Source organism: Corvus cornix, chromosome 12, assembly GCF_000738735.6.
Source record: "Corvus cornix cornix isolate S_Up_H32 chromosome 12, ASM73873v5, whole genome shotgun sequence".
Taxonomy (NCBI): Eukaryota; Metazoa; Chordata; class Aves; order Passeriformes; family Corvidae; genus Corvus; species Corvus cornix.
The window spans coordinates 7618298-7638225 of record NC_046342.1 but is presented as its reverse complement, the minus strand read 5'-3'; the positions used below and the strand labels follow the sequence as shown (position 1 = coordinate 7638225).

At 39.8% G+C, this 19928-nt stretch overlaps 1 protein-coding gene across 14 annotated transcripts in view; it reads left to right on the top strand.

The window, feature by feature from the left end:
* Positions 1 to 19928, top strand: part of ERC2 (ELKS/RAB6-interacting/CAST family member 2) — a 431010-nt gene that overhangs the window by 397520 nt on the left and 13562 nt on the right. The window lies entirely within an intron of this gene.

Genomic DNA, 19928 nt, shown 5'->3' with positions numbered 1-19928 from the left:
CCTTGTTGTCAAGATGACCTTTAAAGGAGATGAACTCATAAGTCCGTAGTAGCAAGGTATTCTCAGTTGTAGGGGGCATTTTGGAAAGAGAAAATTGGATTCTGAGAGGAAAGCATATGAAGTAACGAGGAGGGAAAAAAGTTTCTATTAGTTTGAAATAAAAGGAAAATATAGAGATAAATATAAGAGGGAATAGGAGAAATATAAGAGGGAATAAAAGAGGAATGGATGATCCCCAAAGCTTCTGATGATTCTTAAGCTGTTGAAATTTTTGTATTTTACCTGAACCATACAGATTTTTATACTGATTTTCTATATTACATCTGTATGAGCTCATGCTATAAGAAACAGAAGTACTTGAAAGAAAATGAACAAACAAGTCTGGTCTTTATTAGCAAAAGAAAACAAAGGACTAAAGCAAAATTAATCCCCTTTGTAACCATATAAAGTTAAGAGACACAGCGTTATGAGACAAACAGCAGAACAATTACATCTGAAGTCTGTAATAAGATTTACAGCATTATATTTGAAGTAGCTTAAAACCATATTTATGAATGTTTTGCATTTTATATGAATCTATGAAAAGATATAATTTTTCCAAGGTTTCTCTATTTTAGGAGTAAAACCCATAGAAAAGGACAACGTGCTGCACTGCAGACTGTTCAATATTTCCTTCTGACCCCATTGTTGCTGGGCTTTGCTAGTTAATTGCATTTATTTTGTGCCATCCAGTCACTGTCTGCTTAAAAGATAAATGTCAGATGTTGCATGAGAGAGTCCACATTTCACATACAATGTTCTGTTGCAGATCTACCTCTGAAAACAGAAATGCTTCTTGTAGTGGTCTAGGGTATTGTATTGGTCTTTGAATATTTGAGTAACAGGTATGTGAGATAGAACTGGTTAAATGCAGGAAAAAAGGGGTTGTAACAAAAGTAACTATTTTGTAGTTGTTTCTTCTGAAACTCATGATAAATTCCTTGTAGCATCTTTTTTAGGCAGAAGCTTCTCTCCCCACCTTGCTTCTGGAAGGCACAGACCTCACTCCTCTTCATTGGTTCTTCGTGTGGTAAATAGGCCGTGGACAAACTATCAAATGCCATTTATTGCCACAGAGTTTGAGGGATTCACATTTTCCTTCTAGTTTTCTTACTAAAAAAACCCAGTAGAATTCTCTCCAGGATTGAGGATAGCAGGGCTAAAATTCAGGCTTTGGTAGGATTTGGCACACTCCAACAGGGAGGCTGTGAGTCCTCTAAAGCTCATACAGCTTAAAGCCAGCCCTAGGTCTTGACCAGGAATTATGCAAGTGCAGTGGATATCTTCGTTCTTCAATGTCTTTGTAAGTAAATAAAATCCCCATGGGCTATTCTGAGAACGAGACAAATTCGAGTTAAATACCATCTGCATTATGTGTTTTAATATATGGGTGGGTAGCAGTAAATATTATGTAACTATTAAATTTTGGACAAAAAAGCAATGCCTTGCTATCCCCTTGTTAGGCCCTCATTCCCTGGGGTACTGAACACTCATTTTCTGTAGTAATAACTCAGCCCATTAATTTCATCAAGTGATTGCATCAGATAAAACATTTTAGTTTGCATAGTTTAAAACTAGTAATCCCAAGAGATTAATAAGGGTATAAAAGTAACTAGAATTAGTCAAATTTCATGAAGAGAAGGGATTATCATGGTACTATTTTCATTCGTGTTGTCAGTCTATCAAAAGCATATACAAGGCCGAACTTAACCCTGAGTGATGTAGCAACAATTCAGGATTTCAAAACTTCCCAGTTTCCAGATATTTCCAGATATATTCTGCTTTGCAATTGTGACTGTACAAAACAGAATGAAGATCTGTGTCCGGTGCATTAATTCTATTCTCTTTGCATCTTAAAATGAGGTGCAGTTAAAAATATAAAATAATTATCAGATATAATGCATGAAAAATCCAGATATGTGGCATTGGTAAATTGATTTGAACTGGTCACGTAACGTGTAGTTCATCTACAAAGAATTCGTGATGAAGGATCTCTTGGATTTCCATTTTGAAAAAAGCAATGTTGATTAGTAGAGATCCAAGACAATTTTTTCTGACTTTTCACTTTATATTGTTTTGTTTTTGTCAGAATAAATTTGCATACCTATATTTGAAGTAAAGCATTGAGTCTCTGTTTTCCAGAGATCTTTAATCTTGTTCTAAACAGAAAGTTAATTGTACTTTGCTTAATCTTACTGGGAATGCAGCTTTCAGGGTCAATTTTTGTCCACATGGAACCATGGACCATTGAAATTAAAAAATATATGTGTCTGTTCACCCGTTCCATCTTCCTACTCCCTATGCAACAACTTCTGCTGTCATGTTCCCAAAGCTTTTAATTTTGGGTAATATCTCACCTTCAGACAGATTTTCAGTGTGTGCAGGACTGGAATCAAAAACATAAAATATGGAAGTTTGTCTTCCAGTTCGGCCTGAGTTTTTAGCTGGAGTGGGCTCTGAGTGACTAATTTATGCTAATTTAAGGATCTACATTTCTTTGGGGTAGAACATCACTGCAGGGAGCAAGGCCCTATAGTCCAACAGTTGCAGCAATGAGTGGGCCATTATTCTACTGTAGGAGGTGGAACAGACTGTGTCACCTCTGATGCTGCTTTCGGGCTTTATTTGTCTTATCTGTTTAGAATGCTTTTCACTGTGCTTGTACAGCCATTCCAAAGGCTACTTATTATACAAATTTATGATAACTATGGAGTTAGTTACAGACCTATCGTCCCTTTGGAAGAAATACTTCTCTTCATCTCATATCCCACTGCAGAATGAAGATCTGGAAAGGCCCACACTGGCACTGACACATATTGTGCTTTTGACTTCAAGATAAATGAAAAGCAAACAAACATGTCTTTGTCTGATGAGTTTTGTCTTGGGCACACCCACCAATCCCTCATCAGCCAAGATAAATTGCTTCAGAGGGAGGACTTCCATGTTCACAGAAGGAATGCAGAAATTCTTTCTATTTTGTACATTCTTGGCATCTTTCCTTTGTTATCAATTTCACGTCCTCTTTGTGTTTTGAAGCTCTGCTTGGGAAAACACATTATAAATATTAAAGCTCTGCACAAATTCTTAAGAATTATTTGAAGGGGGTTTTTTTTGTTTTGTTTTGTCTTAAATATTCTTTGCTTCTGCTATTTTTAGCTCAAAGCTATCCTTCCTCATCCAAGCAATGTATTTTTAGCTTGCCCAAATAGTTGAAAATGTTGTTATTCATTAGACAGAGAGATTACTTTTGGCTTTCTTCTTTTCCAGTTCTGTTGTAGAACTGAATCAGCACTGAGAAACACACACTTAAAGCAGAGTTTGTACCTATTATATGAAGGATACAGAATTTATATTTTGGAAGTACTTTAATGAATCCCTTACCATAAACAGCAAGAATTTTTGAGTACTGGAATGTGTGTCTTAATTTGGACTTCATGAAGAAACACCCAAAGACTTTGTTCATAGTTGCATAGGATTCTGTAATTAAAACTTTTACTATGATCAGGCTGTGCTTGATACAGTTTCTATATCGCTGTAGACAATGCAAATATGTTTCTGGCATGACTTGAATTAGATGAGAATTTCCATTTTCCCCTCTCATAAACATTTGCAGCAGTTATTGGCACATACCTGAAAAGTCAGGATTTCAACATTTAACTAGGGGAAAATACATGGATTATATTGAACCTCTAGATGTGTACCCCATTTTTTAGCTCATATCCCTTTTTGCACTGTTCTAGAAAAAAGAAAAAAGTTACCTGGAACTTTTCCACATAAACTTCTCCACAATTCCTGTATTTTGTTCGCCAGGATTGTAAATAAATGGACCCTTTTCCCTCACGTGTGTGGGTAATGTACAGCTCCCTGTGTCAATTCCCACAATCACCTGAAGCTACATAGGGGAACAGTGGGAAAGGATATGGAGTAAGCAGTAAAAGGAACAGTCCAAGTGCAAAGCAAAAGAAAAAAGAGTACTTTCTATAATTGGAAGGTCCATAAATTACTGTAGCCCTGGGGTCAAATATTTGTGTGTGGAATTGCTGGACCATTTAAGCAACTATTCATTAAAACCATGTAAATGCTCCAACAATCAAGCTATCATTTTACACTGATAGTGGTACCTGCTCCCGAGGAGGGAAAGCAAATGCACATGGATAAGGATACCCTAAGGTAGATTCCCACAAACATAGCCCTTCTCCACACAAATATTTCCTTAAAGGCATCCTTTCCGGTAAACTTTGCAGATTTTCAGCCAGGCATCTGTATCCTGATATTAGGACTGCTCCAACACTAATGAAAAAAAGCCTACATGAAATACAGAAATTTTCCCTGCTGGTTGCTCCATTTGTTGATGTTTTAGCCTGTAGTGCAGCAGGAGCAGCGTGGTTTGCCCCTGTGAAGGGAGCAGCAAATATCCCAGGGGATCCTCCAGAGCCACAAAGCCCTCCTCGGGGTGATGGGTGCTCCTGCACAACCTCTGCACTTCAGTCTTCCCTCTTCCCATTTCTCAGGCCCAGGGAGGAGGGAGGGATTTGCTCAGCAATGGTAGTTTGCTCATAGTTTAATTAATCCTTAACTGCGTTCAGTTTTTGGCAGCCTTCCAGTGGAGTTCAGCAGGGATGGTGGATATCACTCGTGCCTGTACCTGCCTTCTTCCTCTTCCAGAACTGGGGAATTGCTCTGCAGGTTCAGAAGCAGCAGTGCCACCCCTCAGTCCCCTCAGTGTGCCCTGGCACAGAGGGGCCCTCAGGTGTAAGTCTGCTGCTGCCTTTGTTTAACATGCTGGGCTAACCCCTGCTTTTCTTCTAATGCAGTCTTCCATCTTTACTTGCCTGGGGTGTTTTATCTCTTCTCTCTTGGCCTCTCTCTATCTCTGTATTTAAATTCAGTTTTTCAATTTTCCCTGTGCTTTTCCCTTCCAATTTTCAGTTGTAATTGTTATGATCAGCTGCTGCTTTGTTCTTCCCTCTGATCCTTTCACCACCCTGCTGAGGTGAGGTCCCTCATTCTTCAGCCCCACGTGATGTGAGTGGGTGAGCAGGCAGCAGATGACAGAATTAATTTGAAGGTGTCTCCCTCCTTTTGCTTTTGACATCCTGTCATTTGCCATGTCCTTATGTCTAGGAGGTTATTTGTCAGTGTTGTGCAATCCTTTTCTAGGTTAGCATTGAGCAATCTTAATTATTTCACAGACAATCTTTATATAAGGAGGTATTTGTTGAGGAAGAAGACTTTCAAATGTATTTCCTTTAAAAGCAGTTGAATACAGCAAAATGGAAAAGGCAGAGAAGCAGTGGCATAATTTTATGGCTTGTCTGCAGCTCCTCTAAGCCATGAGAATGGAGTAGTTTGCAACAGAACAAAAATGTACAACTTGAAAAAGCAAAGATAATAACAGTAAGATACACTGCTGTGTGTTCCTTTTTAATCTTAGGAGATGACATATGAAAGGTTTGGTCTACTGTGCACACAGCTGCCTCCTGGTGAGGTGGGGCATGTCTGTTTGCAGAAGTGCAGGGTGGTTGACTTATAGGTGAACTTCTTCTTTGCACTCTCATTTGCTTACAAAAAATGGGAGGATTTACTACATTTATTAAGAGCACACTTAAATATAATAATATTTATTTAATTGCCGTTTAATTTCCTTTTTAAGATTCTTGTGAGCTTTTTATTATTTGTTGGGGGTTTTTTTTTAAATTCTGTTGAGTGATCCACCAAAAAATTCATTGTTCTTAATCATTGATATTCTGCCTCACTTTGGGAGAAGAATGTAAATAAAAATGTCCAAAACTGTAGGTCTTGTGAAAAGTCCTTCATCTTTGAGCACTATAGATATTATTTCCTTGGAATACTTCATTTATGCCTAGCCATGAGGGAAATCATCTTTCTCTTTAAGGAGTTTCTTTTCATTATTTTAAACATTTCTGAGAATGACAAGTGAGATTAGGTGAACACAGTACACGTTTGGATAAAGGAAGGATGAATGAGAAATTTAAATGATGTGACCACCAATATTCCTTTTTATGGGCTTCATGCTGTATGTTGTGTGATTATGAAGAGCAGGTATTGCTAACAAGTCATTCAAAGGAGACTCCATTTTCTTTAACTGTGGCCTAAAATGCATAAAGTTTTTAGTAAAATAAATGTGTGCACATCTGTGATGTAATAGCAAAAGGAAATAACAGCTGGAAACGAATTTGTAATTTTTCAGTGCTCACTCTGGATGATAGTTGATTTTTATGTTCAATATTACAGTTCATATCTGGCAGGGAAATAGGAATCCAAAGTGAATTATTAAAAAACCAGAAATATTTGTCTTGATTTTTTCTTAAGCTTTCAGGCTCTCTGCTGAAACTGTTGCTGTAAATTATGAATATAATCTAGAATTTAATATGGTTGCAGGTCATATTTCAAGACTAAATGGATTGATGATAATTTATTCTTCATAAATTACATAAACATTCAGATTCCTTTCACTGGTTGCACGTTCCCACTGACTTTAGTTGGAATTACTGGTACTATGATTCTTTGAAAACCAGGGCAAACACAATGTTGTGAAATGCCCTTTGTGGGCTGGTTTGCAGACAGATGTGCAAAATTCAGTTCTGACATAACCAGAAATCTCCAGGAAACTCCATTTTCTCCCAGCATCTTTGTGGGAAGATGGGCTCTTTTCTACAAATCTATTTCCAAGCATCCCAGATTGTTCAAATTGTATTTCACATCATGTGAGGCTTTTACAACAAAGCCGACATCCTTTCTGTGAAATTGAAAAAGTGTTAACACACTTGTGCTGGTGCATGGTTTGCTTTTTAAACTCTCTGATAAATCACCCTTTTAATATGAACCTAAGGATGGGCCAAGCGAAGCTGAACAAGCTGAGTTAGCTTTGAGAAGGGGCAGAGCATTTGACCAACTGGGGAGGGTGACAGAGTGAATGCTTAAGCCAACCTGTCTAATAAGGGTGTCTGTCACAGTTCTCCCTGTCGCAGAAGGCTCTTTTACATGCTCTATTTATAATGTCGTGTTGCCATTTTATTGTGCCTTTAACAGCTATGCAAGGGTGATTAAAAACAGCCCCCGAGTTTCCTGTGTCACTTTTCACTCATCATCACTGCTCTGAATGGTAACAGTTTAAACCTTTCCATGCCCCTTAGCTAATGCCTGTTAAGAACATAACATTGGCTTCTTTCTTTTTATTGCAAACTTCATGAATCCATATTATTAATTTTTCATTGTCAGGCTTATGGGAACGATCCAAGTCTGGAAATTTAAATAACAATTAATCTTGTTTTCTGGTCTTTGAATTCGTCTGTGCAAAACTCTACTTGACACAGCATTACTCTAGAATTAGTTTCAGTGCCTTTGCCTAGCAACACAAATACGTTTTACACTTTCCAGGTTTCTCCTGTTAACTTCTAAAGCTGATTGTTGTCCCCGGCACATCTTTGTTTGCTATTTATTTGTTACTAGGTGTCATGGCTCTGGATATGCTCCCCGGGCTGGATTCTCCCCAAGCTCTGTCTGTAGGTCCCACCACGCTAGGGCTGTGCTCTCTCAGTCTTCCTGACTGTGAGCCCTATAGGGCTGTGCTCTCTCAATCTTCCTGACTGTGAGCCCTATAGGGCTGTGCTCTCTCAATCTTCCTGACTCTGAGCAGAGCCCAGCGCTGCCTTTGGCTCGGGGCCTTCCCCAGCTCGCTCCCCTGGCTGCTCAGACCTGCTCTCCGCTGCCGGGGCCTGCGCTCGCACCACATCTCCAGGAAGAACCTCGTGCTCCCACAAAACTCAAATATTTGCACTGTTCTTCTTCAGGCTGAGATGGAAATTTTCGCTCTGAACTTTTGACATTGCACAGAATACGCTGAATCCAAAATACAGAAACATCTCCATGTCCTTGCGTCACTTTCTTCCTGCGTTAGGAACAGAGCTTTTAGAGGGGAGCATGGTCCCTCTTTGCAGTGTTTCTTGCTGCCAGCCAACTCCCCTTCACCTTTGCCATTACATACTAAGGAGGGTTTATTCTCTGGCCCAAAGCCTGTGCCTTTGTTCATCCCTCTCCTGCTTTTTGCATCATGTGTCTTCTTGACCCACCCTATCTTCATGGATTTAAAAACAGTGTTTAATACTGTGCTCCCTTCAGATTGCCCCAGGAGGGTGGTTCTGCCTTCTCAGGCAATCCTTAGCAAACTCGCTGCCCAGCTCAGCACATTCTTGGAGTGTTAGCAACATCTTTGCTTGTTCTGTAGTTTCTCTGGAACAGAGGTGTCAGAGGACAGTGTCCTCATCAGATTTACTTGGGGTGTGGAATGGAGGGGAAAGAGTGAGGACGTGAGGGCACAGCACAAGTTTGCCGCTGCCTGTCTGAGGCTCACTGGGAGCTGGTGTCGGTGTTTTTCCTGGTAGCATCTGTCCCGTGTGTTCCCGAGTCACTGGCTGCTCCCCACAGCGCTGCTGCTGGGAGGGCTGGCTTGGCAACCCAGGGACTGGGTCCTGCCCGGGCAGGGAAGCAGCATTCGAGCTGTCTGGCAGTGTAGGGCACTGGAGACCCTGGGGCTGGGCTAAACTCCAGCATCATACTGGATGTGTGGGACAGCTGCTGCTGGCAGCACACAGAGTGACTCAGAAGGGAGAAAGGTGGCAGCAGCTAAATCAGTGCTGGTTGCTCAGTAAGAGCCTTACAGCCACACCCCAGATTTGTCATTTCAGAGCTACTGCCAACACATTCTGCACCCAGCCGATGCCAGCAGTGGTGGGAGCCCTGAGCTCCAGCCTGATTTCCCTGGCTCTGTCTTCTCCTCTTGCTGCTGGCCCGGTCATAGCCCCAGAGGTGTTACCCATCCCAGCCCCTCACACACAGAGATTTTCAAACCGGGACAAGTAGGACAAAGCTGTGAGCAGAGCCTGTGCTGAGCTGTCTGTGAGGGGCTGGTGCTCATGGTGGCCCTCAGTGTTTATATTTCCTTGAGAGAGTCAATCCCTTTCAGGAACATAAATGAAATGTTACTGTGGAACGTCCTGAGTGTGTGTGTGGGTGTGTGGTTTTGGTGGTTTTGCATAATATATGTGATTCTCAGTTTTGTTGATTTTTAACATTGTGCTGTGTATATTACACATGTGAGGTTACCTATTTGTTCTTTCTGTGGATGAAAAGAAGGCATTTGACTGGGGATTGCTTTTCAGTGCACATGCCTCTGCTACACACACATTCATGAATCAGTTACAGTTTGTATTGGGAAATGTATTGTGAATATAATTGGCTTGGTGAAATGAAACATTTACAATGAATAATAGAAAGATACTAAAGAATTTATATTAAAAAAAAATATTAAAAGCAGGAAAGGACATGACCTTCTTACGTTAGTGATGGCTTTTGTTATTATAGGAATGAGAGGCTTAATTCCTGGAAGTGCTAGAGCTTTTTCGTTGGCTGAATGTGTCCTTCATAGTAGTCTGTTTGTCATCTCAACCTTTTTCTGAAAAAGGAATTCAGGTTTGTAGCCAAAAACATAATATTTTTACTTTGTATCGAGGTTATGTAACAGATGGTGAGCTAAAATGTGTTCAGTGCTTCAAAATTGTTTGATGACTCATAAAACTGAATAACACTTTTTCCCTCAGATCTTGTTTTGATTCTATCTAGGGATGAGTAAAACTGTTAAATTAGAGAAAACTCCATCTGAAATATTAAGCAAGCATTTGAATCATGAAAATCTGTTGGGATTTTTATTAATTCATTTGCCTGTGGCTTGTCTTGTAGTAAGAAGTACTTGAGGTCACCAGACAAAAATGTGCAATTTCTGAAATGTTTAAAGAATAGCTATAGTTTAGTCAACATTGAAACTGCAAACAAAACCTGCAAGTTCTCTGAGAGTTCAACTGTTCTGTTTTAACTGGAACCAACATAAAATATCTCTCTTTAAAACTGCTGTTTTCTTGTATATTTGGAATCAGTGGGAGCCAGATTCCTTTGGAAATACTTTAGAGGGTCTATTGGGAAATGGGGTGTCCAGTTCACTGAGCGTCTGTCCCTAATGCTGGTGAGATGGACGAACTTAAAAGGTGAGTGTCCAGTGTGGAAGTTTGACACCATGGACAAATCCAGTTCATGCTGGCATGATCCATCATTTTCTTGGATGTCCTAGTAGGTTCCCTTAGGTGCTTCTGCGCCTCTGTTGGATGTAGGATAATGCCACTGACATTAATTAGGTCTCAGCAATGCACATTTGGTCCAAACACTCCCTGGCCGTAGTTCAGTCTGGCCCCGTTTAAGAAGCAAGGCTAATCACGATATTCTGCTTGGAGTACATGAAATTTCCTTGGGCTAGGAGGGAAAAAGAACAGTGTTTGTGGTCTTGGCACACACTGATTTATTTGTGAGGTCTGAGCAGATGTCAGTGCCCACAGAACTGTCTGGATCAAGGGGGCAGGACAGGTCTCTGAGGGTGCTCGGAGCGTCTGACAAAGGAATTGGCCACTAGCCAGCTCTTGAGTTCAGGTTAAGGATTTTCATTCAGAACAAACTCTATTTATCCAGGCCAAAGAGAAAAACTCCATTATCATACCTTACTGTGGATATATTTTTAAGGTAACGTACACATTGCTACAGAAGAAAGCAGGAAACACAGAACACTTCTATCTCACAAGTACACAAAAGTATATTATATATACAAAGAATACACACTTTTGAAAGGGCTCTTAGGCCTGCTTGTGATGTTTACATAGAGACTTAGGATTGCCATTCTAGGTGTATTGGCAATATTTGCCTGAAAAAAAGATGCCATGCCTTGGATATTCTTCTCTATTTTTTTTCTTTTTTGAAGTTATATTTTTATCTAGTAGCTCAAAGCTTGTTTTTCTACAAGTTGCTCTGTTCTCAAAGATGATAGGTAGATGTTAGAGTTCCAGCTTTTTTTCCTGGTATTTCCATGTGTCTCTCTATTTGCATTCTCTCAGCTCATGTTTTCTCAGATGCAGAAAATAATGTAATTAGTTGTGGAGTCTCATACCATCGTTTCAGAGATGTTTCCCATTTAAATTAAAGGCCTGTTCTTCTACCCAATCAGTAATTGTGTAGATCTTTTAAGATCTCCTTCAGCTTGATTTAATTGTTAAACATTAATTTAGTGGGAAAAAGGCTTCAAAGGGGAAAAAAAGAACTGCTGGAGGGGCAAAATATTAATAGGTGCTTAAAAGCAAAACAGTAATTCTTCCCTTTCTAAGCTTGCAGCCCTTCAGGCCTAGTGGAAAAGAAACAATTGACTGTATTACAGGATTATATAGGTTTCATTGACTTAAAATGAACTGAAAGCAGCTGTAGGGAGATTTACCTCAAGTCTTTATTATTAGCCATATGAGGCAGAAAGAAAAACAATGTTTTGTTTGAGTCAGAAAATACAATTTTCAATGGTGGTTTAGAAAAGGTTAGATAAAGAGAGCACTGCTTTTCAATAGGGAAAAGGTGAATAGAAAAATTCTGTTTTGCCAGCATTATATACCATATGAAAGATTTCAGCCAGCAGAAAAAGAGCCTATCTTATACTTGTAGGGTCTTTGTTTTGTTTCATTTCTGATGGATAATCTTGGAGTTTAGTACACTTGATATCTCTTTTACTTACTAATGACTGTAATACTTCACTCCTTTGAATAGTTCTACCATGCAAATGGAGATAAAGATCAAAAAAGTGTTGCTTTTTTACAAAGAAAATCCTTCTAAAGTCTGCCTCTCATTGAAAAATACATTGGTACAGATTTCCCTCTAAGTTTTCTGCCTTTGGTTGTTAAAAATTCTAAATAAAAAAAATCTGAAGAGTTTTTAGAGAAAAAAGTTGAGAATGCAAAGTCAGAATCTATTCTAAAGATCCAGAGTATTTCCTTACTGTGAAATATTTAAAATGCTTAGGATTATTTTACCTACCATAGACTTTTTTTAAACCATACATGTCATTAAAGTGTAGTTAACAGTACTTGTTTTATAAACTGCCTATACTCAGTTACTTCTGCAATTTGGGATGTTGCTTTAACTCCAGTGATGTGCTGAGAATCTTCTCCCTCTCAGATAAAAGTGCCCTGGTGTGGTCCAGTGCTGGGGGATGAGGAATCTGTAACCACACGCAAGGTCAATAAAAACAGACACCTGATACCAGTAATGAGATATTACTATTTCAGAAAATATAGAACTTGCTGCTGTATTGGGATTTTTGATACAAGTTTCTTATTTCTTAAAACTTACCTTTGTCCAAGGTCACATGTATTTTGTTAGGTGGTGGTACTGAAGAGATTTTGAAATACTTAATAGGCTTTTTCTTCCTCTGGGTTGTTCAAGTGAAGTGCTTTTATGTAAATGTATCCACAGCAGTGTTCATTGTGGTGCAGGATGGAATTATGCAATTTTGAACTTTATGTTAGTAGGGCATAATATTATATATTGGCATTGCAGCAGCAACATTTCAGTAGAGGTGAACATGATTTAGAGATATAAAAAATAAGTACAAAAAAAATCCATGGCCATTGAAGAAAAGCTGGAATTAAATTCTAACTGATATCCAAAAATATTTTCTTAACCTATAGACCAGCCACTCTTTAGATGCTATTTTTGACTGGAGCAAAAATGAAGTGTTCTGGTGTAAGGATGAACAACTTTGTGTAGCTGTGAGTGGTTATGCACCCACTTACCCATAAAGTTCCTTCTTCAAAGGAATGTCTACAAAGAAAGCTGTGGCTGATTCTGTCTGCAGCAATGTAGCTTTGAAGTGTATATTGCTGCATCTGGTATTCTGTGCATGCAGAGATGGAGTTTTCCCATGTTTAACAGTTGTCTTACACTCTCATATTTAATTAATGTTAGTATGTCATTGTGTAATTTCTCAAACTCTTTTCAGTAGGTCAGTGTCTTTTTGAGATATTGGAAATGGGAACTTTTAGAACCTGCAGCACTGTCATCTTAAATGGCTGGTTTGATTTTGGTATATTTATGGGAGAGATGCTCTCAACTCTTAACATTCATGGAGCCAACGTGGCTCTGAACTACCAAATTTCTCTCTTCAATTCATAGAATCATAGAATGGTTTGGGTCAGAAGGGACCTAAAATTTCACCCAGTTCCACCCCCTGCCATGGGCAAGGACACCTTCCACTAGAGCAGTTGCTCAAAGCCATCCAACCTGGCCTTGGACACTTCCAAGGATGAGGTGTCTCTAATTCTTACATGAATCCTTCAGTAAAGGGTTATCTTCCTACAGCTGCATAACAGCTATTACAAAGCTGACTTCAAAGAGGTGGACTTCATTTTTGGATCTTAAGTTAGACTGAATACTTTCTGAGAGTAAAACATTTAACTTTTTTTTTTCAAATTTGCCATCGAGATCCTCTATTTATGCTTTTAAAAGGTAAGCCGTGGTTCCTAATCAGCCTGAATTCAAGCAACACTGCGTATGTTTATCAACCTAAAGAAACTGGAAATGGTGTAATAGTGCAGAAGAAAGTGTAGAATTTACATTCTGCTTTGATTCGTAGGTTGAAAGGGACTTTTCCAGGTTTAGTAGCAACTTTCTTGGTTTTTACAGTTGAGAAAATCTTGATAGAGAGAGATTAAACAACTTGCCCAAGGTCTCAAAAGGAGCCACTGACACAATCAAAGCTGAACACTGAACTCCTGTCTTGTTCACAACATTTAGATCACAGGCAGGGAAGGTACACGTGCTCTCGCCTTTGGAGGAGTTTCGTCCTGGAATCTCACCCCCTGTTTGCTTCTCCAGCAAGAAATCCCAATCTTCCTTATCTCCTATAATTTCCAGTAGGGTCCTCCTCCCTTATGCTATCAGCAGACACTCCTTATTATCAGTGTTTCTTTTAATAAGAAGTCCAAGTACCTGCCACTGTGTGTGTGTAGGAAGTTGAGGCTTTCATTCAGGCTGATGGGTTTCATGCTCAAAAGTATTCACTTCTAATTGAGACCTCCAAAAGATAAGAGTTCAACAAGAATTTGATGTATTTGCTGTAGAGGTGTTGTCAGACTGGCTAAGTCCCATCCCAAGCACTGTTGGGGCTGGAGAGTGGAGACAAGTGACCTGAAACACCCCTGAATAGTTTTCACAACTACACAGGTAATTACTGGATATGTGCATGCATTTACAGTGCTGTAATTGCGTGTCTGATGCACTTTTAGTTACCTGTTCATCTGTTAATCTGCTGAAGAGAACAGAAACATTGAACAAAATGAAACATTTCCAACGAGCTATCGTATTCCTGTGCTCACAAAAAGAAAACTAACCTGGGTGTACTGTGAATTTCAGTTTGTGTTCCTGACAAAGTAGATGCTGCTGGTAGGACAGGAGTAACTTCCCTTTGGGAAGTGACTTCCAAGTATTTGTGTATAGGAGGTACAGAATGTTCAGCTTCCTTGGGCAGTGTTCTCTGCTCAGAATTGTGTTCATTGTGTTAGTGATCAAGAGGAGTTATGAATTATTGAAAGTTAACATGCCTGCCAGGCATTTCAGGGCAGTAACCTGTAACAAGAAGAGGCACATTTCTCTAAATGAGTACATTTTCATTCAGAGGGTCATTCACTTAGCCAGCATTAAATGTAATCCTCTTTGAATCTTATGGCCACCTCTTACTCTATTCCTGTCAGTTTTCATCTCCTGCAAAATCATGAATGCAGCCTTCAAAAGAATAGTAGTTTGGTTAATTCACTGTGTAGTTTTCTGTAAGAAATACAAGAGGAATTCTATAGAATTAATGCAAAATAGGTCAAGGTCAGTGGCTTCAATATTTACATCTTAATTAAAGTATTCTCTTCTTCTTTTTCATTTTCTTTTTTTAATTTTCTTTTTCGTCTCCTCTCCTCATTTCTTTGCATTTCTTCTTTCCTTTATATTTTTCCTTCTTTTTCCTTCATTTCATCTTTTTTTTTTCTCTCTACCTTTTTTTTTTTTTTTTTAAGATGGAAAGGTGTTTGCCTCAGTAATACAGCATCATCACCTCTTTTTATGCTGATATCATTTTCAGACACGGCAGATGACACTGCTGGTCACTGTGATTTGCTGCACACCAGCTTTGCAGAACATAATGGAGTGGGACAGTATTCTTTTTGATGTGGTTAATCTCTGTTGTACTTGTGCCTCTCCTGAAAACTGCACTGTGTCAGAGACTCTTTTGTAGCCAATGGTGACAGGAAGATCAACAGAGAGAGGTTGCTCCATTAACCTCTGAAGTAATGAAGTTGCATTTCAGGCAGTCAACACTCACACTGCCAATTTATTATCATTTAAGAGGAAGTGAAACTGCTTCAAGCCACTCTAGTGTCCACATTTTGATAAATATCCAGAGTGCTAATGTTCTAATGCTAACAATCAGCCTTGAAGGGACCTCTAATGGCATAGGATGCTGTGGCTGTGTCTTCTTGCTCTTGCAGAATGACCTTCACAGAATCAGCACCAAGGGAGCAGGCCAAGCCTATTTAGTTCCGTACTGAATATGCAGGTGTAGTTTTGCTGGTAGTGCCACCTGTACCTGTCCATGTGGAAAGGCTGAAAGTAGATAAATCATTTGATAACAGATTTGTGTAAACTTTCAAGGGACCTGAATTCAGATCTCCAGATTTACTTTTATTAATTCTTGTTTCCCAGGCGATGCACATTGTTAAGGGGATTACTTTCCATCTTAGAAACGGACATAACCAAAATCTTGGGAATATGTTTAAACCTTCAATTCATTAAAATCTTGCAGGATTGTCTGACCTTATAAGATTTTCATGACCAATAGTCAAATCCTGTGAGAACAGCTTTCTGAGGAAGCAATAACACTAGTCTCCCCCACCTCAGCAGTAAAACAGGCTTGTAAAAGAAAACACTGCAAAGCTGGCATGACCATACCCCCATTCTTCCTGAGTTCTGCTCCTAGGCATGGTCTTTGGCACATATTTTTTCCTGCTAAGGGCAGTGTAATTTACATGTCTGGCTTTCCATAAGTAGTGAAAACACTTTTTATATATAAAAAATCCAGGTGGTTTCATAGCCATATCATACATTCCTTTTCTCCCAGGGTGACATAAGTAGTTATTTATCCACAGCATTTCAGAGACACAGAATCAAGGTGGTCAGCTAAGTGCAGCATGTTTCTGCTAGTTCCTTGCTGGATTTCTGATGTATTTGTGTTTGTGCTGTGGGCCCAGTTTTGGCTGCAGATAGGGCTCTGAGTGTTTGCTTCCTGGGACTACTTGACATCTCTCCACTGAAGTAATTTGGAAGACTCTGGATGGATCTGGGAAGTGTCTGGGAAGAGAAAGAACTCAGTAAAGCACAGGGAATGTTACCTGCTTTGTGTAAAAGAACACTGCTTATGAGGAGAACGCTCAGCTGTGGCCTCGTGCCCACTGTGTGCAATCACTTTCCTTGCCTCTCCTGTCAATAGCCTGAACTATCCTGCTGTTCCTCTGAACTGCAGCTCTTCCTGCTGCAAAGCCTTCCTGCTTCCTTCCTTCTGCCTCTGTGTAAGGAAGGCAGCTGCATCTCCTTGCTTGGGCTTTCCCTTCTGGAGCAATGAGTTCTTCCCTGGACTCCGTGTCCAGTGGTGCAGAGCTCTGCCAACGGCCGGAGCAGTGGCTGCAGGGTTTGGAACAGTGCCCTGTGCTCGGCTGTTTGCCAGAGCTTGGGACAGACCTGGTGCCAGGATGAGGACCACAAGCATCTCCCACATGTGCCACAAAGCTGCATCCAGCAGCGCAGCCTGCAAAGCTTCATGGGTTTTTCTCCCACTCCCTCTCTCCCCCTGCCACGACACATTTTTCTCTGTACTGAGACAACAGGTGTCTCAAAACTCTCCCTTTTGTCTTTAGGCAGATGGGTTTGGGAAGGGCCCCCTGCCAGGTTTGAGCACAAGGTCGCTTTTGAGCACCTGACTCGACACACAGTTGTTGGCTTTTTCAGCTGCTCGGGGCCGCTCGGGGTTGGGAGCTCTGCCCTGGCTGCCGTGGGGATGGACCTGGAGAGAAACTCACGCTGCTGCTGGGGCAGCACGACTGGGGAGCACAGCAAGGGTTGTGGAACTCAACAGCATTGCAGGAAAATGTTAGGAATATTGGGGGAGCAGGACATGGAACCTCTGCCACGTGCACAGCCGCTGCAGAGCACTCAGACTGCCCGTTGTCCTGGACACCGACCGCAGTTTCTCCAAGGACACGTTGCAGAGGGATGGGAAAAGCTGTCAAGAGTTCCACAGTGATGCTAAAGCCAGGGAAACAGGACAGTCCTCTGTGGGTTAGTACTGCTGCAACACCCTCTGCCCTCTCAACCCCTTCCATACTTGTCCTTACCGGCATTCAGAAAACACACGAAGGGCACGGTATTTGGGAGAGTGAAGAGAGATGGAGTCTGTGCTGTTGGGAAATGCAGAAAGATGTTCTTGGCACCATTACCAGATTTTTAGGTAGTGAAGATGTTTTCATTTAACAGAGAATTAGTTTATATGTTGTATCTGTTTTCAAAAAGGTGGAATAAGATTAGGCAATTCTGAATTATAAATTTTAAATACCATTTGTTATTAGTGTCTGAATTCTTTATGTGATTTTAATATACAGCTCACTGTTCTTAGCTTCCCTTCTATGTTTAGCCAAAGTGAACTGCTGAAGAATATGAAATATATTATTTTATTGGCACTGACTCACAACTGAGTCAGTGAACTTTTTTGCACTTACAACTAAAATTGGATTCTAACTTTCAAAAATTTATGACAATTGCTCCTTCTTGTGGCTTGAATGTTGACATATAATTAATTTAGGATTTCTTCTTGAGATTTCCTGTCTAGGTTTGTACCTGTCACAAAAATATCCTTGGAAGTTTATCTAACAGCTGGAACACCACGAGAGTCGATTGAAATTTAGCAGAGATTTACTGGGGCCAACAGGAAGTGCTCAGAGCAGGATGGCATAAATATGTAGAAAGAGCTCTTTTATTTCAGCTGTTTTAAAGGGTCCCAGTACAGGCTGATAGTGGTGTAATGCTGAAAAATGCTGACACTGTGTCAGCCAGCAGCACCAGCACAGCAAAGGATTCCACAAGCATGGATTGGCACTTTGTTGAATTATGCACAGAATGGAGCTGTGTCTGTTGCCTTCCCTCCATCCCAGCTGCCCTGCAGGTTTCAGCTCATTCTTTTGAGAAACCAGATATATTTAATTGGAATTTCCTACAAAATGGTTTTGAAATCTATTTTGTTCTTCAGCAGGACTGAAGGAGTTCTGAAAATTCAAAATCTAGGATGCAGTGACTTGAGGGACTGGGAAGATTAAATGAGTCCTCCAAAAACCTTAGCTTTATTTGCAGCAGTAAAAAAGGGGAAACAATACAATGAATACTTGCAAAAGAAAAAGTTATTTAAACACAAAGCCACTTTTAACTCTCACACCTGTTCAAGATTTGTCCACATCTTTGCTATTCTGCCTGTTTCTGATAAGCCACTGAGAAGGAACAGAGAGCACAACAAAGGCTAAAAATAAGGAGATTTTGAATTGTTTCTATGTAAAGAGAATCTATTGCAATATAAATCTTCAGTTTGGGAAAGAAATAAAAATACAATATATCTCTAAAATCATTAATAATCTGAAGGGGGTGAAGATGAATTGAGTGGGAAATTTTCCTGCAATGTGGACACTCAGTGAAATGGGCTGGGATTGGTTCTGGACAGAACACAAGCAATAGTGACTCAAATATCATGGAATATCATGTTGGCCAGGCTCTCCATGCCAACTGCAGAGACCACGAGGATAAATGAAACTGGAGCAGTGCTAAGTGGTTTGTGGATGGTATTGGCCTCATGAGCATCTTTAAATGCCATGTTCTGGATTTAGCAGGAGCCCTGAGCTCTCAGGGCCACGTGCATTGCAGGGAGCCTGGAGGGTTCATTCCCTCTTTCCTTCTACAGAGGGACAATGGAAGTTGTGAGTTGTTCCTGATCCTCACTTGGAAATTTTGAAGACAGATAAATTAGAAATGATTGTTGGAACAAGCTGCATTTTCTATGAGCCTACAAAATATTTTCTGATCAATATTGTGGTAATGCCTGATAGGGGAAGGTACATACCTTGGGGAATTAAAAATAAGGTTTTTTTTAATGAAGTGAAAGATCCCAAAAGATTTTATTGGAAAAAAATCTGCAAAGGAACAGGTGACCCTCTTCCTCCTCCTGTTCCTTTTTTACATTCCCTGTTTGTGAACTTCTGACTTGAATGAGAAAATTACTGGCTTTTGGTATTTTATGGGTTTTTTTTTGTTTTTGCATGATTAACCATTGAGCTCTGCTAAAAAGCTATTCCTGGCTTAAACAATAACTTTTGATGATAAAAGAATTGATAAATTACGGTAGGGGTATATTCTAAAAAATAAAAAAAATGGCTTGTTCAAAAGAACAAGTAGCTTAGATAAATTAATAAAAAGTTAACTTGATTTGGTCTCTGGAAATGTTTGTAAAAACAAGGTTTCTTCATAAAAAAATGCAGTGAAACTGCATTCTTTGACTTAATCCTCACATTTTCATAATACAACATGCTGCATTCAGATATGAAATAGTGATCCAGCTGTGCTTTTTTTGCTGAATTTCCCACATCTTTTTGTCCAGATCCAATGTTCTTTATACAGCACAGGCTGCTGTGTCTCATTTCCAGACTGTAAAAATATGAATATAGTGGTGTACCTAGCAGTGGTGGCCTATATATTATATCTTTAAGTTCCAATAGAAAATGAGGCAAGATGTGCAAGTGTGAGAAAAAAAATACATCCAGAAAATCAGAATTAAATGGGCTAGACACTTTTGTTTGCATTTAGAGTATTTAATGAGAAGTTAGGATGTGTTGGTTTAGCTTCTTGAATTTGAGAACTGGTAAAAACAAAGTATC